This window comes from Silene latifolia, chromosome 10 (assembly GCF_048544455.1).
Source record: "Silene latifolia isolate original U9 population chromosome 10, ASM4854445v1, whole genome shotgun sequence".
NCBI lineage: Eukaryota > Viridiplantae > Streptophyta > Magnoliopsida > Caryophyllales > Caryophyllaceae > Silene > Silene latifolia.
In genome coordinates, this window is record NC_133535.1 from 42,905,947 (window position 1) to 42,920,951 (window position 15,005).

General features: G+C 33.1%; 1 long non-coding RNA gene across 1 annotated transcript in view; it reads right to left on the reverse strand.

Annotated features, from left to right (window-relative positions):
• Window positions 1-1,264: 1,264 nt before the first annotated feature.
• Window positions 1,265-15,005, reverse strand: part of LOC141605556 (uncharacterized) — a 29,114-nt gene continuing 15,373 nt past the window's right edge. Inside the window, exons 2-5 of the long non-coding RNA XR_012526385.1 lie at window positions 13,162-13,254; window positions 12,991-13,058; window positions 3,359-3,414; window positions 1,265-1,518 (exon numbers count right to left, since the gene is read on the reverse strand). This is a non-coding gene — a long non-coding RNA (uncharacterized LOC141605556). The remainder of the gene's footprint in view (window positions 1,519-3,358; window positions 3,415-12,990; window positions 13,059-13,161; window positions 13,255-15,005) is intronic.

The following is a 15,005-nucleotide window of genomic DNA, read 5'->3' on the forward strand; positions in this document are numbered from 1 at the left end:
TTAACTAACATGAAACGATAATTCGGCTTTTGGGAAACCTAAACTAGCAATTCTAATCTATGAATGAAGGAAAGCAACGAAACTGAATAATGGAACAGAGAAATACCGTAAAGGATTGAAGAGAAAAGATCAAACCCAATGCAAAAGAAAACTTTATTGACGAAAGAATAATCTAAGCTAATGAAATAATCAAAAGTTCAACTTCTGTGTTTTGAACCCTAATTGATTCGATGATCATCTGCAGTCGGGAGGAGTTACGTTATATAGATAGTCATCCGTAACTTTATTCCTAAAACCTAATTACAATGGGCTTCGGAATTCTAATTAATTTCCGTCAGCTCGTGGGGTGGTCGATCGACCATGTGTGTCAGTCGATCGACCAAGGTGCGCTGTACAGGAGCTTCTGACAATCGTACTCTGGTCTATCGACCAAGAGCATCGGTCTATCGACCACTTCAACAGGTACTTGGCTCCAAAAGCTTCGCAAATTCGTCTTTCGGGCCTCGATACGCGCACCAAGTTTGCTTCCCGAGTCTTTACTCCATGTCAAATGCAATACTAAGTACTTAGGGACAGATTCGGCTCGATTTCCGCTGGATTCTTCACATTTCTGCAATATTATACAAAAACACGAAAGTAGACGGAAATAGGGAAAATAGTAGCATAAACTACATAATTGAGCTCTGAAATGCGTGTGAAATAGGGTGTAAAACATCATATTTAGGACACGCATCAACTAGTCTTCTCCGGTGATCAGCCACAACCACTAGGTAACAAACAGCAAGGCACCTTCCGAGTGCTTTTCCATCTGCCTGAGCCACAATATCTTCACCTCTGGATCCATAACTCTTCATGGGAAAGTGAGTTTGCTCTTCGCCATCTGATCAGCAGCTTGAGTAAGTTTGACGTTTGATTGATAACCACCCTTTCTTCTTCCCTGTAGCGCCATGTTATCTACTCTAGCCATCTAGGTGTTGAGTTCAAGCTTGCCCAGTTGACCATGTTCTGGTTTGGAAAAGCGCCACGTCCACGTCCACACATCAATGGGATGTGCGCGAAACACATAATCAATGCTAGTCATTGAGTTGCAAGAACAAATAGACTAACATCCAAGTCCTTATGGTTTCTAACCATCTCTCACTAAATTATTTATTTAGTCAAATCATTTATTAGGCATTTTCCTAAAGATCTATGTGTGAGCGTCGGGGGCAGTGATGCTCTGATACCAACTGTAATCTCCTATAAAATCTAGTGCAAAACAGTGGCGGAAACACTGTCGAATGGGATTAAATACACAATTATAAAAATTCTAATTGTCATAAATTGAGAATGTATAAAATTCTCAAGGATAAAATTAAATGGTTAAGTCTAAACAAATGCCACTTTTATAAAAAGGGCGAAAATAAAGAAAACCTCCAAAAGTGTTCAAGACTAAAACCATAAAAGAAAGCAGAAAAATAGAGTAGGATCTGCAAACTACTCGCTAGCTCACACAGAAATCCCCAGCAAAGCTAACACCTGTCATGTTATAAACATAACAGCCACAATCAGTGGGGAGTAACTCGACGTCCTCCCAGCCATATCACATGATATAAATGTTACAGAAGCAATAATATATCAAAATAGATTGAAATATCAAAAACATATGTAACAAAAATAAATTATCAAACTCACGCTTAAAATAAACGTGCTGCATGCATAAAAGCAAAATTCCTCAAATGACAGAATGGAAATAATATGGTTCAGGATAGATTTTCACTTTGGCTATACTCCTTGATACCGCAGCATCTTACACTAGTTTTGGGAACTCAGTGTCACGCAAAGGTGACCAACTCCAAGTCCACTCACTAGACAACAAACTATAACAGGACTCGTCTTACTACGCAGTGCGTAGTCCCAGTCTAAGTACATGTACATGACTCTACGACAATCTGTACCTCCCACAAGGGTACCCAATCATATAGCTGTATAAGAACCCGTATGCCTTAGTTCATTATTCTTTTCCCTTACTTTAATTATTCCAAACTTAAAAATATCCCAAGGATAGTATATTATCCATTGTATATCATTCAAATGTTCGTAAGTGAACCACACTTTTATTTCTTCAAAACAGAAAACTTAAATTTTACTTCCAAAAGTATAAAATTAATTCAAGGACTTTAAAATAGATAAGTCACTGCAATTAAACTTTAAAGACCATCCCTTGACTTAAGGTACTTTAGTAAAGACTTATTACTTAGGCTTTAATGAGACGGAGTTCTATATTAGTTTATAAAACTGAACAGCAGTATTGTAAAATTCATAATTAATTACAGAAATGATACAAGGCCAATTTTCATGATTTCCTGTAGCTTTTAGCTACAACTTTCATTTGTTTACCGACTTTAAATTACGAAAGTATCAGGGGTCTAAAAATTCATTTCTAAAAACTGTCATAAAACGCCACCCATAATGTTTCAGTTCATAAATCCACTTTTACAAAATATTTTAAGGCAAGGCAAAATTTTAAACATAATTAGACATTATAAAGCTTCTTTGAGAAAAATATTAGCCACTGTATCAAAAGGAAAATATATTTTAAAAATTAATCTTTGAGAAAAGTCATAAAGGCGTTTTACAAGCGAGCTGTTCACAAGTAATTTATTCTGACCAAACCTTAAGTTTAAATCTTATGAAATTTTTTACACAGACTCTACACTTGAAAATAACAGGAGTCTATTCTTTACACTTTTGCAAATTCGAAATAAAAATAGGTGATATAATTGTTACAAACAAACAAACATATTTGACAGATTTAACAACGGTTTTCATCAAACTTGTAAAATACACCATAAATCGAAAATAATGATTCAAGACCTAAAATTTTATACACAACCTAATACTCCATGTCTATGCCACATATTAAAATTTTGTGAATTAATAATTTGATTTAGTATTTTTAACATAATCAAAACCGAACAGAATCGCCATAATCGCAAAAACTGCATCAATACTTTAAATTACGAAATAAATACTAAAACTCCAAAACAATTACCACGAAAATTCATGATATCTTAAAATATATCATTTAACCCAGAAAAATAATTTACACCGCCTGAAAATCATAAAAACGAATTTATACCATCCTTATATCATATTAATCGATTTGATCATAAAACTTGTAAATCAACCAAAATAAATTCCCTATTGACAAAATAAAATTATACATAGTCAAAATAAATTATGGATATCAAGAGATCATAAATTAAAGGTTTCAAAAATCATATTTATGAATAAATCATCATAAAACATTAAAAATTCAATAGTACATACAACTACAACAATTAAATCAATGTAATACCGAGTAACATGGAGTTACCTTATTCCGGATCCAAATCAAAATGGTACTAGCCTTCAAATGGATTCTCTCGAACCCTACAAAAAAATATCGATCATATGAATAAACCATATGATAATTAATATAAAATGAAAACTAACACCAGATCGATAAGAGTAATTGAATTACCCTTAGAATTAGGATGATTAGAGGAAGAATTAGAACAAAGAAAATGATGAAGAAATATGGGGCTTTCTTGTTGAGTCTCACGCAGCAAACAAAGAGAAGTAGGGTTAGTTTACTTAATTTTTATTTTTTGAATAAAAAGAGAATGATGGATGTTAACCAAATATACTATAGATAAAAGGTATAAAAAAACAATATAAGTAACAAAATAACTCTTTAAGTAGCTCTAGTAAATCCGGTCAAACCAAGGTGGTTAAACAAAATATCTTCCCAAATTTTTTGTTGCAAAATAATTAAAAGTAGGGAAGAAATAATATTTTAAAGCTTAATAGTAAAAGAATAAACTAGTTTAATAAATGACTTGATAAAAGCTATAAAACACGGTCCAACTACTATCTGGAGCCACAAATAAATTTCAATTTAGCTTGTTGAAATGTCATATAAAATTAAAAGTCAGTCCATGAAGAAATAAGACTGAAATAAGACTTAAAACGGAATTAATTAACGATTTATATAAAAACCGATAAACTTAAACAATAAAAATTAAATCTTATAAATAAAAATAAGACTTAAAACGGGATATTCTACGGTGTACCCTTGTGGTTTTTGGTTTTCTACATTGTACCCCTCCTTTTTTTATATTTTATGGTGTACCCTTAAACTCTATACATTAGTCTATATCATGACCTTATTTATTGTCTTTGCTAACTTAGTTTCTTAAATGACATATTAAATCGTCAATTTATCATTCCAATTACTCGGTAACCCACTCATTTACTTATTAGTTCGTTGAATTACTCATTAGCCCACGAAATAGTATACGAAACTAACTAAAAGTTCAAAAAATCTTCATTATCATGTCGTGACTCATAACATATGTTTTTAATAGTAGTTGGTGATTATTAAAAGTGATTTATGATGTTTCTCATATACAACATTAATAAGTTAGAATAAGGGTCAAAGTATCGTCGTTTGATAATAATAAAGTTAATGAAGAGTTAAACGAGGTTATGATGGAGAAAAACTAAGAAGTTTAGGGGTACAATGTAGATTTAAAAAAAAAAAGAGGGGTACAACATAGAAAATCGAAAAACTCAGGGGTACACGGTAGAATATCCCTAAAAATAAAATAAATGAGACTAAAAATTTACGGGTGTTACAGTCTAAATTAAGGGAAATGTTCCCGTTAAGTGAGAAAGGTAAAGCTAAGATGGTCCGATTAGTCCATATGTCATTTGATGACATAGTTATACTGATAATCTGGAATGATTTGATACTTCTTGTGCTAGATAAAATTAGCAACTAAAATTGTTTCAGTTATGCCTCAAGTTAAAGTGAGTTCATTATGATGTAACTTGACCATTAGCTTTCTCACCAAATAACATGAGATGTTAAAGACGATTGAATGTCGTATCAAGAAAGTCTAATATAAATAATCTTTGAGTTTATTAAGAATAAGACTTGAGATATTGACTTAGACGGTGGTAAAGGTGATGAGTGAAAGAGCAATCGTTGTCAGACACAAACCTGAGGCCAAGTCTGAAAAGGGTACGTAAATAATTTAGAGCATATCTAATGATAGCATTGGAAAGGTAACTCCTAGAAGTGTCTAGAAGATCTGCAAATGCAATTGAAGTATGACTTCAAGTGTATATGTTATGGAGGTAAGCGTTACTATTGTTCTGTTACTTTGATATAAGATACCAAATGTAACCGTTACATTATAAATGTAATTGGTTAAGAAGGGTAGAACAATATCTGAAGTGAAATGTTTAAACTATAATATTAACAAATGATGTTATTTCATATGTAGAAATGGTTTACTTAAGCTTACCTTATTGCTTCATACTAGAATTGAATAAAGGTTATTCATGTACATGTCATATTCAAGGTTGGTAATTCTAGTTCATGTTTGGACATGGACTGATTTTATGAAGAACAAGTGTTGTTCTAGGACCTTGTCAGAAGATCAGGTACAGTGAGGCTAGCCAAGTTGTTATTATTAGTAATGAACAACTTTATCCATAACATAATGATTATTAGAGTTCAAGTTTTACGACTCAGTTCTTACCCATTTATGGCATTGTCCTTAAATCATTAAACATGAAAAACATAAGGTATGTCCCTTTTGTTTAGATGATGAAGGGACATAAGAGGCCTCCTACTGTTTTCAGTGGGATTATGTTTGGCTTGTTCGATCACACATATACAGATATATGTGGGTTCAATAAGTTATTTTGCTAAGGGAGAATTTTAGTTGAAAGTATAAGAACAACTTGAGAAGTTGATTTAGTACCGTTTAATCTGAAGGAGACTGAGAGAATTTGGGCTTAATGCATGTGATCATATTAGAGATAAATGAAATCGTTCAAACTATCTCGAACCCTATGTGATTTGGTTCAGTCCATGATGAGTCACACAAATCTTATTGATTCTTTTAAAGGCTTATGTTGCACTATAATGTCTGCGTACATGATTAATGAAAGTGTCCATCTAAAGTCGTCGTAGAAAAGACAGCATATCTGATATGCATTGAAGGTGTTCCTAAACTGCCTTTTCTTAAGACTTGAGACTTTGAAAGTTTTAAGAAAATGTTTCTTGAAACTTAGTTTCGATTCTGACATATGCTTTTGTGGGGTATCCTTAAGAAGGAATTTTATTCGACAACCCATCTCATGAACAAAAGAATTTTTGTTATGTGGAATGTTATGGTTTCTATTAAAGAGACGCGGTCTCTAAAAGAAACAGTGGGAGTAGAGTAAATGTTGAAGTGTTCAAGATTAACAAAATGCTCTACAAATGTTGAAAAGGATTTAGGTTTTATCCATGTAGAGTCATGGATTTTCTACCTAAAAGCCCTACATAGGTTTGACCTATATGGAAGAAGTGATGGACCGCAACTCCAAAAGGTGGTATAAAATCACAAATCTCAAAGAACTCCATGTACCATATCAAAGTATAGACTTTGTAAAAGATGGGCCTTCAATGTGAAGATGACATGGAAAGATATATGGATATCTATATAGCATGGCTGGCAACAACTATAGATTGATATCATATTGTTGACTATGATGAAATCTAATTACAGCAGTATGCTTAAGTTAAATAGGATTAACCTAGCAAAATACTGCCACTCATATGATGAGTTTTGGTAGATGATTGTGAAAAAACACTTTTTCTTATTGGACTTGTGTAAGGTGGAGTGTTGACACATCATGTGAATTTCATGTCATCAGAGTGCGCTAGGAAGATGTGAAAGTTTCAAATTGGTTGAAACGAGTATCTTAGAGTTGAAATCTTTGTTCTCAATAAAGTAACTCAAATAGTTTAATATCCTTTGAAACAAAGATTCAAATGTAATATGTACAAGAAGACTAGTGGGAGTGCAATATGTTGGAGTTAGTGTCCTCCACAATAGTGTGTTTACATAATAAATCTCATTAAAGGAATATCATCACGATATTTAATTATTTGATCCTCGTCAATTGATTAACGTAAATCGATAACGGTTCGCTAACTAGAGTTTGACGTTATTGTCGTGAGATGGCGGTGATCAACTGACCCCTTTCGGTCACACCTAAAGGAACGAACCCCAATTGATAACTAATTAATTGTATGAGATACAATTTATTTAGTCCATTGATTTATAGACTAAAAAGTTAGTCGATTATTTTTAGAGAGATTTCGAGTTGCGAACTCGAGGAGCCGCAGTTATTATTTAATTATGTGATAATTAAATAATAAATTTTATGAGACGGGTTTTAGTCAATTAATTGTTAATTCATTAAAATTGTACTAATTGATTAATGTGATTAATATTAGTACGTAAATAATACGTGTAGCGGTATACGTATATTTACGGAGGGATTTGGACGAAATTAATTGGAAGTATTTAAACATAATACTATATTTAAATAAAATTTACACGTATTTGTGCGACAAATATAAGAACCGAAATAGACCCGTAAATGGGACATTGGACCGTGTAAGTGGAGTGTAGTGGATGATTATAAACACAATCATTTCACTTTACTTGGGATACTTCCATAAGTTATCTTATAATCATTTTTTGCATGTGATGTAAGATTGACAAAAAATAAGAAAATAACACTCCACTCACCCTCTCACCTACCCGGCCACCCCTTCCCATATAGACCAAGTTTTGTTCATTTTTACACTACTTCACTTGTGCATTTGCATGTGATATCTTTCTTGGTCTTCCTCTCTCTAAAATAATAAAATCATCAATTTACTAAGTAGTTAGTAATCTAAAAATAATTACTAAGATTGTTAGTATTATTTACATATTAACAAGGGTAAATTTTACAAGTATCTAGTTAATACTTGTAAGATTATTTTGGGTATTGTTCTTGGGTGCAACTTGAAGGAGACTTTCTTTTTGAAGGTTTTTCAAGGAGGATCATCCATTTCTTTTTAGCTCAAGAACAAACTAGATAGGTGATCTAGTTTGTGCCCATTTTTACCATAAAAATCAATGTAAAGAAATTATTTTTCCTTAATCTTTAATTTTATGCTTTTATATTTGCATGCATGTTACATAGATCACTAAATGAACATATTATGAGATAATTTATTTTTAATTAGAGAGTCTAATTAGGATCTATGATCTTTCACAATATACTTTATGGTTTAGTTTGTAGATGATATTTTTTCTCTTATGCAACAATACATTTTGTTTTAGTCTATGAGACTTAATAATAAAATTGTTTATTATGTGCTCTTATGACGATTAAATACCGATATAGTTCTAGTGATTGTCACTAGACAACCATCTAGGAAATTATCATGTATGCTTGAGGAGCATTGAGAATCATTTATGAGATGGAAGCTGTGATTAAGTGATCATTGTAAACAAGTTGCATCGATTATGATTTTCAAATAGACAAGGTTGGTTCTTGATTCTTATCTAGATACATTTTGTTTATATGAATGAAGTTGTGAGTTGGAATAGTGTCAAGCACAACGACAAGACCAATATTATAACTAAAGTAAGTAACTTATTGCTTGTGAAGCAAGAAGAAAGTGTTTGGTTAAGAATCAAACACACACTTGACTTTGATGATTATGATGCGTTTTTGGTGCTTATGAATCATTTAACAGTTTATCTTATTGATGAGGAAAATTGTGTATTTGCAAGATTATAACCGATGCAATAGTTTCATATCCCGTACAAAATCTCTATTGCATCTAGAACATGAAGAGTGATGTTGTTGCAATTTGTATAAGACGCATTGGCGAGTGGTCTTAGTATTACCAAGAGATGTTTGCCTTAGTGGGAGTTATTTTCGATGATTGATATATATGTATGACATATCGCATTTATTTAATATAAGTGTATTTTATTCAATATTGATTGGATTATTGGTCCCTAAATAATACACATTGATGAAATGGATCACCAAGTGCGTGACTTGGTTGTGGAACTCCATTTGGATGATGTTGTTATTTTGTCTCTAGTCAGAGTATTATGTTGGGACATTTGAACTCATAAATGACTAGTATGTACACTGGTTTATGGCTATATTCCATAAGTCATAGGTAAGGGGATACTAAGCCAGGTGCATGGATGTGTGTTGGAGAATACACATTAAACAGACCCGCCTAAAAGGACTTTACTAAGGATTTCTTAGTATCAGTAAAGCTCTTTGCAAGCTGTTGACTTGTTTTGGCCATAGACTTGAGTCTTTGACTATTTTGTACATGTGAAGTGTATACTTTGATATCATTCCTAGTCTGATATAAAAGGGGATCATGGCTGATCATGGGGTGTGCATGGAGTGTGTGATAGGATGTGGTTAGACAAGAGGGGATTTGCTCCTCCCTTGTGAAGGGAGTATATTGTTTCTTGGCCTCTCGAAGAGTGTGACTTGTGTAATTGCGTGGCCGCGCTCAGATGGGATGATTGTCATCCATCTGCTCTTTTACGAGTCAACTTAGGGATACGAGAAAAATGATTGGGATATATGAGGCTGATACTTTTCCTACCTCATTCTCAGTTGGAAGAGGAGATATTTTTTAAATTTTTTTTTTTTTTTTTTAGAAATAAAAAAAGAAAGGATTTGTTGAGGAGGAATTCAGAGATGCGGAAGGGAATGAGAATTTATCTTAGGATGAACATTGAACGTGGCTTGTGGTTGTCAAGGATATAAGTCAAAAGAGATGTATTTTAAGAGACAGGTTCATAGTCAATGAAGAAATTATAGATATGTAGATCAAGTATTTAGAGATGTGGAAAGTAAATAATGAGGGAGATAATATTTAGAGAAAAGGAAAGTAATAATGTGGGGAGAATTTTGGATGACATAGTCAACAATCTTACCGGAAAATTGGGTTGATAATTTATTGGAATAAGGAAAGTATTTTAAAAAGTTTGGAGAGTGAAACTATTTGACAGATTAAGAAAGTTGGATTTTTGAAAGAGAGATATTTTTAAGGGAGATGAAGTGTAAATTTGGAGGGATAATTAAAAAAGATATATATTAAACATTTTAGAGATTTTAATGGTGACCAAGAGAAATTTGGTCAAACTGAAGTTTGTAAAAATTGAAAGAGATGAATTTTAAGAAGAAAGATGATGGTATGATTAAACATGATAAAGTTTGGAGATTAGATATTTTAGTGGTGACAAAGAGAAAGTGTTCTGGGTGTAATTCCGGAGCAGTGTTCTTTGACCACGTAAGCTTGTGGAATGATGTCGTTGCTTGTCTCTTCCTTTCGCTCTTTCCTGTTTAAGATGAACAAACTGAGGGCTCGGCTTGGTACCGAGTGTACTCACTCCGACGCTCAAGTCAGTAAACTTAAAAGGGATAAGTTGTATGTTACTTGGCAAAGTATATTGTAGAGAGATAAGGGAGTTTATACCAATTTGTGAGATGTTTAGGTTATTTTTCGGTCCTTTTCTCAATGAGAGAAGTGGAGTATTTATAGACTTTCACCTTTTGTCACGTAGTGGCCAAGTGGCCAAGTGGCAGAACAGGTGGAAAGACTGTTCTACCCTCGGCCGAGGGACCCATGGCAGGCCGGCTGGCCTGGTTGACTCCATGCCGAGGGGACTGGATGTGAGTACGCGGATATGCCTCCCGGCTGGCTAGTTGCCTAGCCGAGACCCAAGTGACAGGCCGACAGACTGTGTCGGTTAGGCTGTTTAATACGTTGACTTGCTGTGGATATCTTTGACCTTGCTCAATATGTTGACTCGGTCAGCGGGTGCAGAATATGCCCCATCAGAAAGATTGTCGACTAAAAGATTTGTATGAAATCTGGAAAGATGAATTTTGAGTGGGGAATAAAGGAAGCATCTTTTTTTTTTTGCGAGAAAATTTCTTTGTGTATTTGAAGAAGAGCATAAATTTTTAGAAAGAAATAATTTGAGGGATTTGAAGGCATGAATTAATTGAGGATAAGTATCATAGGAAGACTAATTAGGATCATGAGATTGAATTTAAGAAGAGAAGTCAAACGATTAAACGGGGATTTGTAAGTATGGCAATTGCAACGTGAGGAATAAAGGCAAAGTTAGAGCATAGATGATGGTGAAATGGGGACATGGACATATACGATAATATTACTTTAACATCAATATAAGAAAGATAAAGGCTTTATGGTGTACATAAAATTTGAGAAAAAGATGGGAAGATAGTATAAGGGATATGCTTGGAAAAAATAGGGGTTGATCGTTGTATCATTGAAGGATAGTTTAATGCAATTTTTAGGGTGGTAAAAAGGAGGTGGAAGAATAAGGGTGGTTGGTAGTGGCGGAACTTGGGTGGTAGAAACAAGCCGAGCAGATCTCTGCTCTGGTACCATGATAGAATACAGAGAACTATAGGAAAGATTGAATTATATTAAGATTTGCATGACTTACATAAGTAGTGAACAATACAATTTATACTAATTACAAGAAAGAGTTAATCTACCCTAATAAGCTAAGTTAGCCGTAATACATGGCTTATTGTACAAGAATAAGATCAACCATAGAATAATATACAATATATATGTCAACTATTATAATCACAAGAATATACTATAATATCTTTAGATAATACTCCCAATACTCACTAGTATGTAAACTCCATCCACAGCTCATCGGCAAAAAATAATTCAAAAAATAATTCAGAATGTTCTTATTAAAACGCTCAATCTTTGAGTAAACTACTTACTCATTAATCAAGGCCTCTGACAAATATAACTAATACCAAGTCATACACAAACATATGAATGTTGACCAGAGAGTAGCTCGGGATAAGAAATTCAGTATGACCCATGTTACTTTACTCAATTCTTATTAACAATAAGTGGGAATCAAACATTAGAAGTCAACCTTTAAGACCATGCCTCATTCAACCTTTAAACGAACCACATCCGCATACTCACTCGAATTTCCAACTAACAGACCTCACCATAAATAATTCTCCATATAAGACAATATATACTACATCCCACAAGATGGCGTGTGTGTAACGACAAATAATGATTGATCAATATAACAGTCTCTTAAAAGAAATATCCCAACGATTCTGATGATAAACCCGACCTATTCACAAATAATCTCTATAACTCGTATAAATTCATCATAGTATCATCATAATTCTCATAAATTTGCCCAAATCTGAAATAAACGCATCCCAAACATAAATAAAACAAAATCCAAGATAACATCAACCTTAATTTAACAACTCGTAGAGTACTCTAAAAAATCGATTTACGTCAATGAGCATAACGACAATACAAGAAAGACTTACAATTTATAAAATCTGAAAGAGGGATTGAATGAAAGTGCAAAAGTAATGGTCAGAGGCAAGGGAAGAAAGAATGGCTGAATTATGTGAAAGGGGCAAAAGAGGGAAATTAAAGGGCTTTGGTATGTGAAGAAAGTGGTGAACCGTAGGTTTATTAGAAACATATACAACAATTTTGTTTTTCTTTTTTTTTTCCTTTTGTAAGTTGAGTTGAAAATAAAGACTAATTTCGGGTTCAAATAATTATTCACTCCTAAATAGTTCACAAATCGATATATTTTCAAAACACTCAAAGACATTTATTTCCCATAGCATTACATAAGAAAATAACGCCATAAAAGAAATTCGTAAAATAACGGGGTGTTACACCATCTCATCTCAACTCTTGCACAACTCCCTTAACACCGTACCCAAGGTAGTCATACAATATAAGCACAAATTAATGATCAACTCGTAACACATGTACAATAATTAATTTCAAATGATAAACAAACAATAATACCTAACTCAACCTACGAAAAATGGGATGTTGATCTACATTTACCCATTGTCGATCGACCACTGCGCCCGTTGTCGATCGACCAACACTGGCCATCGATCGACCACATGTACTCGTGTCTAATGACACCTTCGCTCCATGAATAGTATAATGCTCATAATCAATGATGCGACGTATCAATTCAACAATACGAATTTATACAATACCAAAGGTAAGTAGAGTATCCTTACCTTAATAGCAACTCGGCAATCAAAGAAAAAAGCAAGAGTCTAGAACCGCTCCTCTACGAATCCGTGCCCTAATTATACAATAACCGTAACATATAATCAATCATGGCACAATACGATGACGGATCGAAAAAATGAATACTCGATTGATTAAACAATGATTAGAATACTTACGAATACGGATGTATGAATTGAGACGGTCTAATGCTTGATTCCCGCACTCTCCTTATTCTCCCTTCACTCGATTTCAACGTGGAATGGGTGTGTCTGTATTTGTGTTTTTGAATTGACAAAAGGCTATAATAATATTGGGGGTTGGGTATATACATTTATAGGTGTGATAGGGTTTACGTAAGAAACAACAAATACACTAATGCAGACCATGTCAATCGACATACCACAGGGTATCGATCGACCAAACACAAAGTTTCCCCCAAACCCACTCACGGTGTCGACTCAACGACCCCCGTCGATCGACACACCCATGTCGATCGACACCCCCCATGTCAAACGACACTCCACTCCCTTAGTCTATAGACAGTCAATATGAAACCGTTAGACAAGGCCATAAGACACAACTCCATAATCACTAGACGTATCATAAACTCATACAAATTAATCTTAGCATTCACTCTCATAATTTGGCATCCCTTATTATAATTTACGGGGTATTACATGATGTGTAGTAACTAGTCTCTTAGCTAGAGTTGATGGAGGATTAGGCCATGATTAATGAGTCTATCTTATTGATTGAATGTTGTGGTTTTAACTAGTGCAGATGTTATGTTTGATGAAATGCTTGATTGCGAGCCTTGGTCCTAATCCGACTCAAGTTTGATTTATTTTAGACTCATTTACATGTGAACCTCCCTTTGTTCTCCTCTATGATCCCATGTTACCCTGGTGTTTTATCTATATTGTTTACAATTTCATCCATTTTCTTGGTTTAATTTTCATTTGTTTACATTTAGTTTAGAATACAAACACAGAACCTCAATTCATAACACATGCAAGACATAGTTATTTGCATTAATACCTCCTTTAAACAAATCGTCCTTTGGGTTCAATCTCTAATTACTTCTATACTAGTTGTTTGTTGAGTATAAATTACGATTGATTTGGTTGTGACGACCTAGACCAACTATCAATTTTTCATATATTACTGATATAATTAGTATAAAAATATAAAATATATTTTCTGAAAATGTGTTATTATCATATATCACATATTGAATTATTAATTGCAAATCTCATATCAAAATATATTCGAATTAATTAAAAAACATATCAAAACATATTCTAAAAAGCAAACCCGTGCATTTTTTTGCACGGGATTAGTTTGAATTTTAGATATTTACTTATTTTTTACCATTTTAAAAAAAATGATTTATACTTTTTTTGTTTTACAATTCTGTTTTGCCACTTTAATCTTTAATCTGGGATTTCACACCTTTTTTTTTATTTTAGTTTTTAAAAACACGCTTGTTTTGTTAACCATGCATTTATCTATTTTATTTTACTTTGTTAATTTACCTTTGACCGCATTGGCGTATTCAAACCTATACCGATTCAGATGATGATTCATGTTAGCCGACCCTAACCTATGTTGGGACTAAGACTTTTTTTTGTTGTTGTTGACCTGTTCGAACCGAACCCAAAATGACCCATTTTTTAGGGTCGAAACCGACTTAAATGGGTCTACCCGTTGAGTCAAGGATAAATCAAGAATTTTATTAAAATATTAGTAGTTATATTTTATATTTGAAATAATAGGTAAGAAAATATTATTTTTAGTACTTAAAATTACAAATACAATTAACTTTTTTTTAATAACATTTAATAATAAAATATTTATTAAAAAAAACTTTATTTTTATAATTAGGATAAATTACAAATAACCACCACCATGTATTTACATATTTTTACAAATAACCACCATGTATTTATGTTTTTACAAATAACCCTCGGAGTTTAACGTATACTTTCCAATCACCAACCTATATTGGAACCGATACTCG